Source organism: Perognathus longimembris, chromosome 4, assembly GCF_023159225.1.
Source record: "Perognathus longimembris pacificus isolate PPM17 chromosome 4, ASM2315922v1, whole genome shotgun sequence".
NCBI lineage: Eukaryota > Metazoa > Chordata > Mammalia > Rodentia > Heteromyidae > Perognathus > Perognathus longimembris.
The window spans coordinates 72,434,753-72,450,159 of record NC_063164.1 but is presented as its reverse complement, the minus strand read 5'-3'; positions in this window follow the sequence as shown (position 1 = coordinate 72,450,159).

Below are 15,407 nucleotides of genomic sequence, written 5' to 3'. Positions count from 1 at the left end.
CGCAGCTTTCATGGCTGGGAGTGACTCAACTGAGGGCTGGAATAGCTTACTTGGGAAGATTTACATTGAAGATGACTACTTCATTCACTTATCTGTTGCCTAAGCTGTCTGGCTGAAGAATAGTTCAATAAGAACTCAATCAGGGCTGGGAATATGGCCTAGTGGCAAGAGTGCTCGCCTCCTATATATGAAGCCCTGGGTTCGATTCCCCAGCACCACATATACAGAAAATGGCCAGAAGTGGCGCTGTGGCTCAAGAGGTAGAGTGGTAGCCTTGAGCAAAAAGAAGCCAGGGACAGTGCTCAGGCCCTGCGTTCAAGCACCAGGACTGGCAAAAAAAAAACCCAAAAAACCTCAATCAGAAGGCTACCAAATGCACCCTGGATGGTGGTCATAACAAGCCAACTTCCAGAATAAAAACATTGTTTGCCTAGCTGATTTCTATTCTTAAAGATTATTATATCCTCTCTTGCTCCAAGTAGACAGAGTCTTTCCAGATTCAAGGAGCAGGAATGTAGACTATACTTGTCAGTGGAAGGAATAATGATTTTGCAGTTGTGTTTTAAACCCACCACAGGTAAAATTATCCATTTGTTTTTTGCAGCAATGTTTATAGAGTATTAGTATTTCTCCCTCATATGTAGGTGAGGCAGAAGCTAAGCAAGTTGATTTTTAGGCCTCATGCCTATAGGAAGGAGAACAAGTTTGCCATCTTTCAATGACACCAACTAGTGTTTCATTTAGACTTTTGGCCACCCTTGAGATACTTCTACAATCTTGACTCTTCCATAGCATAGATTATATCTTATTTCTTATTACAAACACCCACAACCTAAATACCTACCCTGCTAGTGAAACTTCTTATTCATATTGGCCAGTTGACTTTCATCCCCTTCTTCTAAGAGCTTTGTATTCTTCACATCAGTTTCTTCCTTCAACTGTGCGTGTAAGTAGACTAGATTGACACTAAGGCTACTCCTCCACAGAAAAGAAGAGAAAATAGAGCAGAAAGTCAAGTATACAAAAACAATAGTTGCTCCTCTTTATAGAAAAAATTTAAAAGATCATTATTTATTTATTTATTTATTTATTTTTATTTATTTATTTATTTATTTATTTATTTTTTGGCCAGTCCTGGGCCTTGGACTCAGGGCCTGAGCACTGTCCCTGGCTTCTTCCAGCTCAAGGCTAGCACTCTGCCACTTGAGCCACAGCGCCGCTTCTGGCCGTTTTCTGTATATGTGGTGCTGGGGAATTGAACCTAGGGCCTCGTGTATCCGAGGCAGGCACTCTTGCCACTAGGCTATATCCCCAGCCCAAAAGATCATTATTTATTAATTCAACAAATAGTTATAGAGAACATACTATTTGTTCAACTCCGTGCAAAGTCAGTGAAATGAATGAAGTACCTTTCCTATTGCATCTGAGATAACTAATAAATACATAAAACTGTAATGAGTACTAGGTAATGATAAGCACTATGAAGAAAAATAATGAAAGCAAAGTTACAGAAAATACATCAGATAGGATATCAGAGGACACAATCTAAACCAGGGTGACCACGCAAATGAGATTAGGAAGACAATCAAGGGTTTGATGTGGAAGTTCTCATAGGCCACAGTAAATAGTTTGAATTTTATACTGAGTATGAGGGGAATGGCATATAAGAATTTCAAAGCAATGAAGAGGAGGGGCATGTGTGATGTGATTTGATTTACATTTTCTAAAGTTAGTTTGCAATACTCTGAAAATAATTTACTCTAGCAGAGCATAGCAGATTAAAGACAGTCACAGATTTTTTGACACTCTTTTCATTGAGGAGTGGGGGTGTATTTTTATTCCCCCTGATTCTGGGCAGACTTTGTGGTTGTTTTGACCAATAGAATATGGTAAAAGTGATACTTTGCCAGTTTTTCAGGCCTATGCCTTCAGAAATTGACAGCTTCCATTTCCAGTGTTGTGGAACACTTACCCATGTTAACCTGCCCACAGCACTGTGAGCAAGCCTAGGTAGATTCAAGGAAAGGGTTTCATGAAGGGAACTGAGGTTCATAGCAATAGTACCAGCTGAGTGCATAGCCAAGGGCCTGTCAAGGTAATGGATTGTCCTGGATGCTCCAGGCTTAATTAAGCTGTCCTAGGTGATGAACAAATAGAGACAGCATCTATTTGACCAAGTCTGGGTTCCTTATTCACAGAAAAGGAGAATCAAATTTGGTGTAGTTTGTTCTACAAGATCAAAGAACAATGGGTGAAGCAGGAAGATTGATGAGAGAAGCTAGGACAGTAATCTAAGTGAGTGATAATGAGATTTGTGATGTTGTTAGAAGAGAGGGTGAAAATTATTAAGATTTAAGATATATATTATATAGAGAGAGCTATATAGAGAGAGAGCTATATATAGAGGGAAGGTTGGTGCATTGCAGGTGGTCATTTTTATTATTTGTACAGTTAATACAATTACTTTCATATGAATTAGTTTCTACCAAGTTTTCTTTACATTGGTTTCATATATATTTTAACTACCTTTAAGAACTTGTGCAAAGGAGTCACCATTTTTTTTGTCAGTTGGGGGACTTGAACTCAGGGCCTATGTGCTGTTCCTGAGCCTCTTTGTATTCCTGGCAAGTGCTCTACCTCTTGAGCCACAGCACCACTTCGAGTTTTTGAGTGGTTAACTGGAGATAAGAGTATCATAGGGACTTTTCTGCGTGGACTGGCTTCAATCCACAATCCTCAGATCTCAGCCTTCTGAGTCGCTAGGATTGCAGGCATGAGCCACTGGCAACTGGTATAGAAGTCACCATTTAGCAAAACAGTTTATAAATACAATGTATCTGAATATAGAGAATACATATATAGAACTGGTAGCTATACAGTTGACCTAAAATTTTGTGCAGAAAAAAGTAACCTGAATTAATGGCAAAACGTTACATTATTAAGTGTTTTAGTACATGTTGCACATTATTTTGTATCTTTAATGAGTTTTGCCTGATTTAAAACTTCATGGCAGATGCTCTTGATACTCATGGCTTACACATGGGGGTACTGTGGAACAGAAGAGTTAAGAGCTTTCTTTAAGTGCCCTTGGGGGAGAGTTGTTCCTGAAAACTTGAATATAGGTTATTTAGCTACAAAATCTGTGTCCTTAACCAGTCTTAATCCCTGTTTAATACGGATTTGCATTATGAAGAAAAATAATGTGGGAAAAAGTTAGAGAAAGTAATGGCTACAAGCTCTGTGGTCTTACTTACTTTAGTAATTAGCTATACTGTCTTTGGCAAGTTCCTTGACCTGACTGAGATTCAGTTTTGCAATCTGGAAACTGAAGGAGTTGGAGAAGACAATCTTTAAGGTCTTTGTAAAATGTCACTTCCTGTGATTCTCAAAGCCAAAATTCCAAGAATTTGGTATGTTTATTTCTGTAATGGATAACCCCAAGTGCAGTCACCAGGAAGAAGAGACAGAAAGTTTATTACAGACCCTAGAGATACTCCAGGCCTTTGCAATATAGTAAAGATTAGAAATGCCCCAAGATATCCCCTAAGTCAGCTGTAGCTTGTCTCGTTTCCTTCTCTCCCCAACTCTGCAGCCCAGTACCATGAACAGGGTCCAGAAGTTCAGCTTCCAGGTTCATATAATGCTGATTACATGGCTAAGTCACTCTGCAGCTCAAATACCAAACAAGCTTACCCTGGATGTAACAGAGAATTAGAAGCACTTCTGGCATTTCTCATACCATCAGAGTAGTAGTATACAATCAGAGTAGTAGTATATTGGGTTTCATTTTTTGTCTAAATGTCTCCATTTATTTCAAATTATTTTAAACTCTCAAGATACCACAAAGAAATTCTGATGTCAACTAGGAAGGCCCTTTGATCTTCTTGGAGAAAAAGAAGATACATGCTTAAAACCCACAACTGCTTTTATTTTCCTATGCTGTCTGGAATAAGCTTGTCTAGTATTTGAATCCCACAGTGACACTGAAGTTTTTTAGTAAGCCTTATATGAAACCTGAGCCTGACTGAAGAAATTGAAAAATCATTTGTATCTGTATGATCTCAGTATTTTTTTCTGTAACACAAAACAAGAGAGGTAATTTTGGGGAGACCTATTATGTATGAACTTTATATTTTGTTTGCATTCTCCCCTTTGACATTTATAGTATCATCTTCCCATTTTTCATATGAGAAAACTGACATTTGGAAGTTGGGAAGTTTAGAACTGATAGTCACAGATGAAAGCATGGGCTTTTAACTCCTACCACATATCCTAATCTCTCCTGTAACTGTTGCATGTTAAGACAACATGAGATTGAAGCTCTCTAAAGACCAAAGTTCACAACATAGGCCTGTAGTAGCCTAAAAGTCAAGTAATCCCAACCTGTTAGGTGCCAGGAGTCCTTCAGAAAATTACGCCATTCCATGTAGTGTAAGTATTTTAGTGTGGGCTGGATTCTACTGGTTTATGTTCTTCTGTGCAGGCCTAGTGAGTACCAGATCTTCCTAGTCAAAATGAAAGAGAGCTGGGAATACTTTTAAGTCCATGTTTGCCATGTGAATTAGAGTAATATCTATGTTTGCAAGTTTCATGAAGGCCCAAACTATGGCTACATTTTGAAGGTTTTTAAACTTTTCTATCAGTATTTGAGACAGAACTTTAGCCCTCAATACAATGATGTCATTGACAGATAAAGGAAGTTATTTAAAAAATTCATAGAAGGAGAAGAGACAGTGATAGACATTTCTTGCCTTCCGGCTATACAATAGAAGCCTGCTCATATTGCCTGCCCTTCTATTTTCATATGGCTAAATGGCCAAGTAAGCAAGCCAAGATGTACCTCAGACCTACCCAGTCTATTCTCTTTGCCCCTCTTCCTATACAGTAGATTTTTCTGGATAATCCAAGATCTGCTTTTGAGAGCTTCTTACCTCAACTACATTTTGTTCTTTGTTCACTGGGCTACGGTATTCTCATTCCCCTAAGACAGGACTGGCAGTGATGGGGCCCTAACACAGTGGGTAGAAGAGCTCCACATTTAAAGCTCATCTGGATCTGTGTAGCCTTTTGTTCATTATTCCCAGACTCAGTCCTCTTGGAAGTATCATGGATCCTCTGCAGGCCCATCATCTTGTATTCTTTTTTCTCTGCCCTCTGGGTTATATGATAAGCTATCTCAGAATACCTTCCTGTTACTATCCACCAAAGTCTGTTTCACTTTCTTGTTATTTGTTTCTTTTTATTATATAATAATTGTTCCAGGTTTCACTATAGAGTAAATTGAGGTGTGTGTGTGTGTGTGTATGTGTGTGTGTGTGTGTGTCTGTGTGTGTGTGTCTGTGTACAGGCACACATGCTTGTGTGCCAGTTCTGGCCTTTGAACTTAGGACTTGGGTGAAGTACCTGAGGTTTTTGCTCAAAACTAGCATTCTACCACTTGAGCCACACACTTGTAGCTTTTTTGATAATTAAAGATAAGAGTCTCATGGTCTTTCCCACATAGCTGGCTTCAAACTGCACTCCTCAGATCTCAATTTACTGAGTAGCTGGAATTGCAAGCATGAGCCAGTGTTGCCCAGCTATAAATGGAATTTTAATAATACTGTTTCCATAGGATGGATGAAAATCAAGAATCAGATGACTTGGCACACTTCAACAGCATCAGTAGGAAGAGAAGTGCCAGGGCATACCTGTTCAGTCACAATCCTCAGTGCAGTCACAAAATTTTCAAGTAAGGACCTCACAGGTCCTGTAACTTAACTACCTCATGGAGAAATATTGTTCCCAACTATTTCACGATGTGGTCCCCCTTCTATGTTCTTCCCCAACTTGGACATTTCTGAGCATAGAGCCATCCTTTGCTCTTAACTGTCTCTATCAATGCCATCCCTCTGTCCTCCAAGTCATTGTATATTTCTAAGTCCTCTTAAAATTTTTATCTCCCTGGATATTTTAAATTAATCATCGTGCTCTAATGATAGATCAAGAGACTCATCACACTGAACTACCAAGTTTCCTTAGAAAATCAAACTTCTCAACGTGGCTGAAGGTTTTCACCATGGGACAGGATTTCCAGACCACACACTGTTTTGCTTACTCAGTTCTCAACACATGATAGATTGTTAAAGCTCTTGCTAGGCAGGCTATCATAAAGAAGCACTCTATCAGGTAAGCTGAGGCTACTAGACAGTAGAACAAGACTTGTTCTTTGTCATTGTGATACTTCTTTAGTGGTCCTGATGATTTTGTTATATTTTTAACAGATCCATCACTCCAGGGGATCCCTCTCTGCAGGTAGTCCAATATTCGGCTTCAAAGAGGAAGAAAATGGCAAGATATCCCCTTTTCTCAGTGATTCTAAACTGTTTCTTAGTTCTAATAGCCTGTTTTTCAGTCTAAATGTGTAGTAGCATCATTGTTTCCTAAGGAACATTGAGTGGCCGGCTACAGTGGAAGTCTAGCTGCAATAGTGGCACAAGATTATTGAGGGTACAGGGAGCAACATCTAGAAGCAAAGCAAGTGGAACATGAATACAAGTTTTAACATTTATTGACCCTCATCCAACCAGGTATTTAAAAATTTGCCCATGTTTTCAGCCATTCAGTAGAAGAGATGAATAATTTTTTAGGAAGTCTTCCTGTCCACTACTTTATATTTTGTAATTATCTAGGTCAATATTTCTGAAATAATAACCCATATGGTATTACATTAGAAATTTTAAAACATGGTGCTTGGTTGCCTCATCTGCTTAATTGAATCAAAAGGTACCTGATAGCATCTTTATCACAAATTCCCCTAGTAATCCTTAAGCACATCACGGCTGGAAAACCAGTATGATAGGTAACCATAGTTAAACCATCCTCCACCCTGGAAAGTAGGAAGAGAAAAACCCGAGAGCCCTTTAAGAAAGTAGAAAATTCTCCAGGCATTTAAAGGAGTGCCTTCTCGCTTCATCTTTAAGATTTTCTAGGATAAAAAAGAAATGGGCAACAGACACACACACACTATCAAACCATTAAGAGTAGTTAAGCAATAGTACTTATAATATTTTTGTCTTTTTTGGTGGAAAAAGTGTTGATAAAAGCTGGTTGATACCTTGGGACTAAAGATAAGATCAAAAGATCTGATTAATTGTTAGTCACTGCTACAATGGCAAACAATTATTACATGAGCTATCAACACAACAGCTTCAGATTGCTCTATAATTTACCGACCTGAAATGGAATGGAGTTCAAGAACTGTGACATTCTAAAGGTAAATAGGAACCAACCTTAAAGGAGCTTAAAGTCTTCGCTAAAGACTTGACTTTTTTTTTTCCTTTGAGATAAGGAGTTGCAATAGATTGGTGGTTTTTTAACTCTCTTTTTTTGCTGGCAAGAAACTGAAATTTGACTACATTTCCCAACCTCCTTTGAGTTAGATGTGATCATGTCACTCATGATTGACCAATAGGTAGAATTTTTGTACTTCACTTCCAGGCTAAGCTGTAAAAGATTTTCATACCATCCTCCAATTTCTCTTTCTTCCCATCAAGTTAGTTATAACTTAAACAACACAGGGATCTAAAACTTGATAGTGTTAGGTGCCTCAACACACTGAGAATTCCCATGACACTCAATACATGTGTATAAGACAAGAAATAAAATTTTATTCTGTTGAGAAATTGAGATCTAGGGGCTGGGAATATGGCCTAGTGGCAAGAGTTCTTACTTCATATACATGAAGCCAGGGGTTTCCATTCCCCAGCACCACATATATAGAAAATGGCTAGAAGTGGGCTGTGGCTCAAGTGGCAGAGTGCTAGCCTTGAGCAAAAAGAGGCCAGGGACAGTGCTCAGGCCCTGAGTCCAAGCCCCAGAACTGGCAAAAAGAAAGAAAGAAAGAAAGAAAGAAGAAAGAAAGAAAGAAAGAAAGAAAGAAAGAAAGAAAGAAAGAAAGAAAGAAAGAAAGAAAGAAAGAAAGAAAGAAAGAAAGAAAGAAAGAAAGAAAGAAAGAAAGAAAGAAAAAAGAAATTGACATCTGGGATTTAGTCAGTAGAATGTCTAGCATTATTTTAATATAGGAATAAATACAGTATTTACGGTAACCTGGTGAGTTCTTTATGTAGAATAGCAGTAGGGTCACTGTCTGATCTTACTTTGCTGTCTGTCTGTCAGTGATCTAGGCAGCAGTGTCTGTTTTGTGCTTCCTCAATAGTACAAGTTTCATGGTCCAGTAGCCCCCTCTCCCATCAAAATAAAAAATCACGCTGAGGTTACTGTACCTACAAATAATTATACAAAATGCAGAATATAAGTTGCTTATGAGGAATCTTCTCTGTGCAAAAATTTAAAAAATAACAATAACAATAGAGAGCATCAAAACGAATGAGCACACAGACACTTAGCTTGGAATGCTTTCTATGTGTCATTGGGTTCTATAACTTGTCATTGGACTGGTGAATAACCATCAAGCCTTGAAATCAGAGGACTGATTTCATACTTGTAAAGAGCACCAACAACTCTTATATTTGTCTTACTAATCCAAAATTGTTCAAGATATTTTCCCATATGTCTGAATATCATTTGGCCAAATTTAAAAATTATTCAAATATTTAGAAAAAATAGCCACAAAGCTGGCTTTTTTTTTAACAGCTGGCTTTAAATCTAAATCACCCTTAAATCCACTCTTCCTTTTCAAACTATAGCTTTTGTTTGACATATGGCCAACCAGAAAGAAAGTGTCTCCAGTGTCTCCAGTGTCTCGTGCAGGGGACTAGGTACAACTAAGTGACTAAATTCTCTCCCTTTAAAGGTGAGTATAAATTTTGAATAATGTCTGTGTGAACTCAAAGCCTTTTTTTTTTTTTTAACATGTCAGTATTCCCCAAGTGTGAGAAAATCAACTGAAGCACCAGAAATGGACTTACATGGCTTGTTGATCCACAGTCAAGTTTCCTATTTGGAACTCTCTACCCAGGCCCACACCATCCCCAGAGATAGAGGCAATTCCATGGACACATCTCTTCCTTTTTTAAATCTACAAATGACATTCATCTTTAAAGTTTTACAAAATCAACTGGAATCCTTGTCATTAGGAAAAATACAAAAACACAGAAAAATATGTAAAACAAGCACAATTCTACCATGGCAACTACATTATTCTAATCTTTATTTAATAAATATATACCTACACATATTTTCATTTCCTTTTACAAAAAATGATAAAAAGAAACAACAAAAATAAGGTCATCATTAGTACAGGGAATTGGATACTTTTTTTAGAAACTCACTTTGTATATACAGAGTGAAAAAAACGAAAAGGAAATAATTTATATACAAATATGTATATATATGCATGTGTACATAGCTTTATTAATGTATAATTAATATAACAGAAACCCTACCTTTTTAAAGTATACAAAGTAGTGGTTTTAATATATTAAAAGTTTACAGTCATCTGGTTCCAGAATTTTCTCCACCTAAAGAAGAATTCAATGTTCTTTAGTAGTCACACCCATTCTCTTCTCTGCTCAGTCCCTGGGAACTTCTAATTTACTTTCTTTCTGTAGTTGCCTGTTCTAGACCTTTCATAGGAGTGGGATAATATAGTATATGCACTTTGTATGTGTCTTATTAAATAACATGGTGGCTTCAAGAATTGTTCATGTTATAAAATGTATCAATCAGCACTTTACCTATTTATAAGGCTGCATAATAGTCTATTGCCTGGATACTCTTAACAATAATTCATTAGTTATACTGATGACTTGTTTTTCATTTATTGTATGTTCATTTATGACCAAAGACTATTTCACTGAATAAGAAACATTCTCTCGAATAAAATGCACCACATTGCTTAATCAAATTCTCTACTTACAAACTATTTGACAATTAGATAAATCTTTTCATTGTAGTTGTTGCCAGTCCTGGGGTGTGGACTCAGGGCCCTGACCGCTGTCCTTGGCTTCTTTTTGCTCAAGGCTAGCACTCTACTTCTTGAGCCACAGTGCCACTTCCATCTTTTACTGTTTATGTGGTGCTGAGGAATCGAACCCAGGGCTTTGTGCATGTGAGGCAATCACACTACCACTAAGACACATTCCCAGCCCTTGACAATAGATGAACCTTATAGACAAGCCTTAGCAAATCTGCCTTACTGCAGGTTAGGAATAGGTAGCCATAATTGAATAGATTTCTTCCTAAATTCTATATTAGAGTAAGACAGGATAATGAGGTGGAGAAAGTCACTTTCTTAAACTCTCTACCATCAAACAAAGCATATTAAGAAATAGGCCATTGAAAAGTATTGACTATCCTTCAAATAAAATGATCTGCCTGACCAAAGGTGGATGTGGTCACACATGGTCAGGACACAATTTTTGTATTTTTCAGACCTAAAGCAGCCTGAGGCAGTACTTTCCCAGCACTAAAAGGATGAATATAAATTGTGCCTGTTGGCAATTTCTGCTGACGTGCTGCCTGACACATGGCTAAAAGCCTTTCCCAGAGCTGAGAATAAATTCCAAGACAGCAATGACAGCTATAACAATGATGCCACATGTTAAAGTGTTTAAAAGCCCTCAACAGGAGTAGTCATTCAACACAACATCCTTTACTAAGATGGATCCTGCACATTTTGAGACAATGGGGAGGAGGGGTGTGCCATTCAGAAGAGAAGGGGAAGAAAGATTGTTCTGCATGACACTAGAGGGGCCAAGTTCATAAGCAATATTTAGATGAAGTGGCCCCTCACCTCTTCTAGCTGCCCAAAGGGATCAAGTTCTTCTAGGACATTTCAGCTGTGAGCAGATGTCTACTGTGCAGGAGAAAATGAGACAAAGGGGGATAGAGTGCTGCTTGAAAGAGCACAATAAACACAAAAGTATGCTGCTCTGATAGACCGTTCGGCTTTCATTTGCAATCTGGCTTATTCCACGTGATTTGCTTCTAAAAGATGCAGGTTCATTCCGGGGTGAGGTAGTGGGAGATGGTTGGGCAGGGGAGGTGGCTAAGCTGATACTAGGTCTTTCTGGGTGCAGCTTCTGTGGGGTGTCTACTCAGAACATATCTAAGAGCATTTATGACATTCATGGATTTTACTTTAAAAGCAGTCACAAAAGGGAGGTTTGCCAGTCTCTTTGAAACATGAAAACCTGTCCCTTCTCAGCATTCACTCTTGCAAGTATTTGCCAGAGACTAATTTTTAAACTAATGAAATGGTATATGTGTATGTATACGTATTTGTGTGTGTGTGTGTGTGTGTGTGTGTGTGTGTGTGTTTTCAGAGAGAGCTGTTTTACAAAAGAAACATGTTTTGAGATTTACAAGAAGACTTGGCAACATGGATTAAACCGAGAGGCCTTCTTGAGTCAAAAAAAAGGCAAGAAAAAGAAAGAAAGAAAGAAAGAAAGAAAGAAAGAAAGAAAGAAAGAAAGAAAGAAAGAAAGAAAGAAAGAAAGGAAGGAAGGAAGGAAGGAAGGAAGGAAGGAAGGAAGGAAGAGGAAAGAAAATAATTCCCTGGTGGTTACTGGCTCACAGAATCTCTGCAAAATGTCCTGGGATGGGGACCATCTGGACAAATGTACTCCCACCCTACCAAACAAAATGTGAGTTAGAAAACAGGAAAAACACACCCTCGCACAACAAAGCCAAGCCAAGAAGCCAAATGATTGTGTGGCAGCCACTGCATAGCTTCAGGAGGAAGAGATGCTTCATCGTCCCTCACAGTGTAGTGGCATCCAGGGTGATGGGTCAGTGTCCCTCACAATGTCTAAGGAGACAAGAAGAATACTGGTCCTGCTGATTGCAGGACCTAGCAAAACCAGCCAAAGGAGAAGGACAGAAAGTGAGAAATTTCCAGTTTCATAACTATTTCCCATGCTTTCTCGAAGTACTCCAAAGCTGTCCAAAACAAGAAACTTTTCTGATTGGCTGAGGATGACAGAATGGCCATGTCTTTCCTGGGATTCATTAGTGTTTGCAACCTTATGCTATTGAAAAGAGTGGAAGATTTTTACCTACTATATTAGATGGTACATATGGTTATCAAATATGTAAACAAACATGCAAGACCATCAAAACCAACAAGACATTATGAGAGATTATCTGCAAACTTACTTTTTTAAGTTTACTATTGGTTACCATAATAGTTTTAAAGTTCTAGTAGAATACATTCTCTAAATCTGTATTATATGGAAAAATAAATCCTAGCTAAAAGCATGGCTTAGCTGTAGTGATCTACCTGCCTAGCAAACACAAGGCCCTGAGTTCAAATTCCAAGATTTAAAAAACTCAAAAAACAAGATCAATAACAAAAGTGCTCATCATAGTCAGTAATGACCACAGGTCTCCAGGATTACTGTGATGTCATTGTTGTTTTCATGACCCTTTTCCCCCTAGATAAGATGTCAAGCTTTTTATGCTTTACATAGAAAAATTATGATTGATTTATCTGAAGGGGAACCTAAAAACTTGCTCTGCCCATCAGAATGTTAAAAGCAAGGAAGCTTTTCCCTTGTTTTAGTACTAAGGGTTCCAATATCCATTAATCACTTGACATTGTCTCTTTGAACTGCATAAACAGAGGTTTTCTGCCAATCAACAACCCAACCTTTCCCATTTTAGAAGCCTATTGGTTCTAAGTGTCTTCTTCTTTCCAGAACAGCTGTCCACAACTTGTGGTCCACATTTCAACTGTAGTCCAAGGAGACTCATAAGTGGTCCAAAATGCCTTCCCTAAATGGAGATGATGTAAAAGTAAAGTTGACTACTGCCTGTCAAACAGAACAACTACTCAAAGACACACTGGGAATCACTAATCCAGACCACAGAATAGGCTCCAGCTTTTATCAGAGCTTTAAAAAATAAAATCAATCTATGTGGCCAGGCCAGAAACATTGTGGTCCCGGTTGCTAAGCACCTACAATCTTGTCAGGAGTTTTTGCTTCTTTATACAGCCTCTATTGCTTTGCAGGATTTTTTTTCCAAAAGTGTGTGTGTGTGTGTGTGTGTGTGTGTGTGTGTGTGTGTGTGTCTTCATCTATATATAAGAGAGAAGAGAGAAAAAGATTAGATTCAGTAAGATAAACTATTTAGGAAAAAAAGGAAATGGAGCAAGACTGTGATAGTCCTCTTTTGTAATTTTTCTATTTCTTTTTCTTCCTTCCTTCATTTCTTTTGTCTTCATCCTTCTTGCCTTTTTCTCAGTAGGATGTGTTCCCCTAGAATACTATGACCATGAACTCCATATGTCTAGACAAAGTAGAGGCCCTGTTTAATTCCCTGTAAAAAAGGAGAAACAGGAGGAAAGGAAACATAAAAGGGTAAAAACAGAGCTTCTCTGGTCAAAGATGGAGTAAAGGGCTCTTATTCTTGTTCTACTTCCTCTTCAAGTACTACTTTTCTTTGTCAGCCACAGACATCATTTTGTTGTTTTCTAATGACCCACAAAAGGTCAATAACCACTGGTGTAGTAAAAAGCCCTTTGGCCAAGGGTGGGGAGGAGACTCTGGTTCCCATTTAGAAATGGAGCTCAGACCCTATGCACCATGTCAGAAACCAAGAGTCTCAATAGGATCAAGCGGACCTCGGACCTGGTTGTGGCAGGTTACTGGTGAGCTGGCTTGACTCCCATGCATTAATAGTAATTTTTTTCTTACAACTAGTTCCTATATCAGAGTCTGCAGGAAATCCAAAATTTGTGTAAATCACATGTACAGTGATCACTACAATCCATATCAATCATGAAGTGCTGTAGTAAGGTTCTAACTCAATACTTCTAAATTTTTTCAGAATATATTTTCAGAAAAGTCACAGAATATGGCTAATTCATTCATTTTCCATTTGCTTAGTAAACATAATTAGTATTTTACTGTAGTATTGCTCTTGTTATGCAAATCTATACTGAAGATGCCTGGTTTCTTCTTTCAGAAAAGAAAGATCACCGTGACAGCTCAGGAACAAAGCAATCGTTAACTCCATTATGTACTTTATAAGATTTTATGGCCATGTACATATGATATAATAACTACAACCAAGTTAAGGATGAATGTGGCCAAGTTCAAGTTTTCTATCTTCAAAATACTCTTCTTAAACATATACACTTTAGAAATGCACCTCCACATTTGCCCAAATTTTGGCAAGCATCATTGAGGTTTTGTATTAACAATTATACATGGAGAAAATGATGGTACTACAGTCAATAACTTTTGGTAAAGAGAAAAAAAGGCCAATTCTAAAATAAATTAACCAAAATAAAATATCCTTAAAAAAAAAAAACAGGGGCTGGGGAGATAGCCTAGTGGCAAGAGTGCCTGCCTCGGATACACGAGGCCCTAGGTTCGATTCCCCAGCACCACATATACAGAAAAACGGCCAGAAGCGGCGCTGTGGCTCAAGTGGCGGAGTGCTAGCCTTGAGCGGGAAGAAGCCAGGGACAGTGCTCAGGCCCTGAGTCCAAGGCCCAGGACTGGCCAAAAAAAAAAAAAAAAAAAAAAAAAAAAAAAAAAAAAAAAAAAAAAAACAACTGTGGTTAGAATCCAAGGCTTTATGCATACTAGGCAAGCATTCTATACAGAGCAGTATTCCTAACACCCCCAGCCCACTACTTTTATTCTAATTTTTATATATTATCTTGTAGTTCCGACATATACTCAACTATACATCACTATTGCCATGATATCCATATTAATATTCAATTTAAATTTCAATTGCTTGATAATAAGTTTGTCAGTTCTGTTTAGGTTACACAATACCCCTTTGTGTAGGTGGACTGTAGTTTTCAGGCTGCAAAAAAACCTCAGAAGTATAGTGGCACAGGTCATATATCTCTGCTATCTCCAATCAGAAGCCTTTCTCTAAATCATCTATGTGCTCTGTTTAATGGCTCCTGTTACCACTGGACCATGGGCTACAAGATTCAAAGATCTCACTTGATGTCCTCAAGGTTGGAAAATAGATAAGGCAAGTGAGGTGCAGAAGTTATATTACAGGAGGACCTTCCAACTTACATTGACCTCTAAATACAGTAAAATTGGAAACATTATTACTTCATTATTCTTAGGTGTTAGTCACCACCAAATCTAAATCATTCTAAGTTATCTCCACTATGCCAGCAAATGTAAGACAGAAATGGCTCAATTAGGAAGTAATTTCCTCTTGTAAAAAGCATATCATTTGGAAATGAACTCACAAGCTTTAGAGTTAGAAAAAATTTCAAGGATCTAGAAAATATGTCCTCACCTAAAACAATATACTTGGCATTCTGCAAGTCTTTGGATGTTTTGAATAAATCCTTTGTTATCTCCCATACCCTCATGAGATACCAGGCTACCAGTGTGTGTTTCAGAGTCTTTTCCTTTAACTAGAATTTGGTTTTCAGATGCAGTGGGTGGTGATTTTGATTATGTCCCAACTATGTTCAGAAG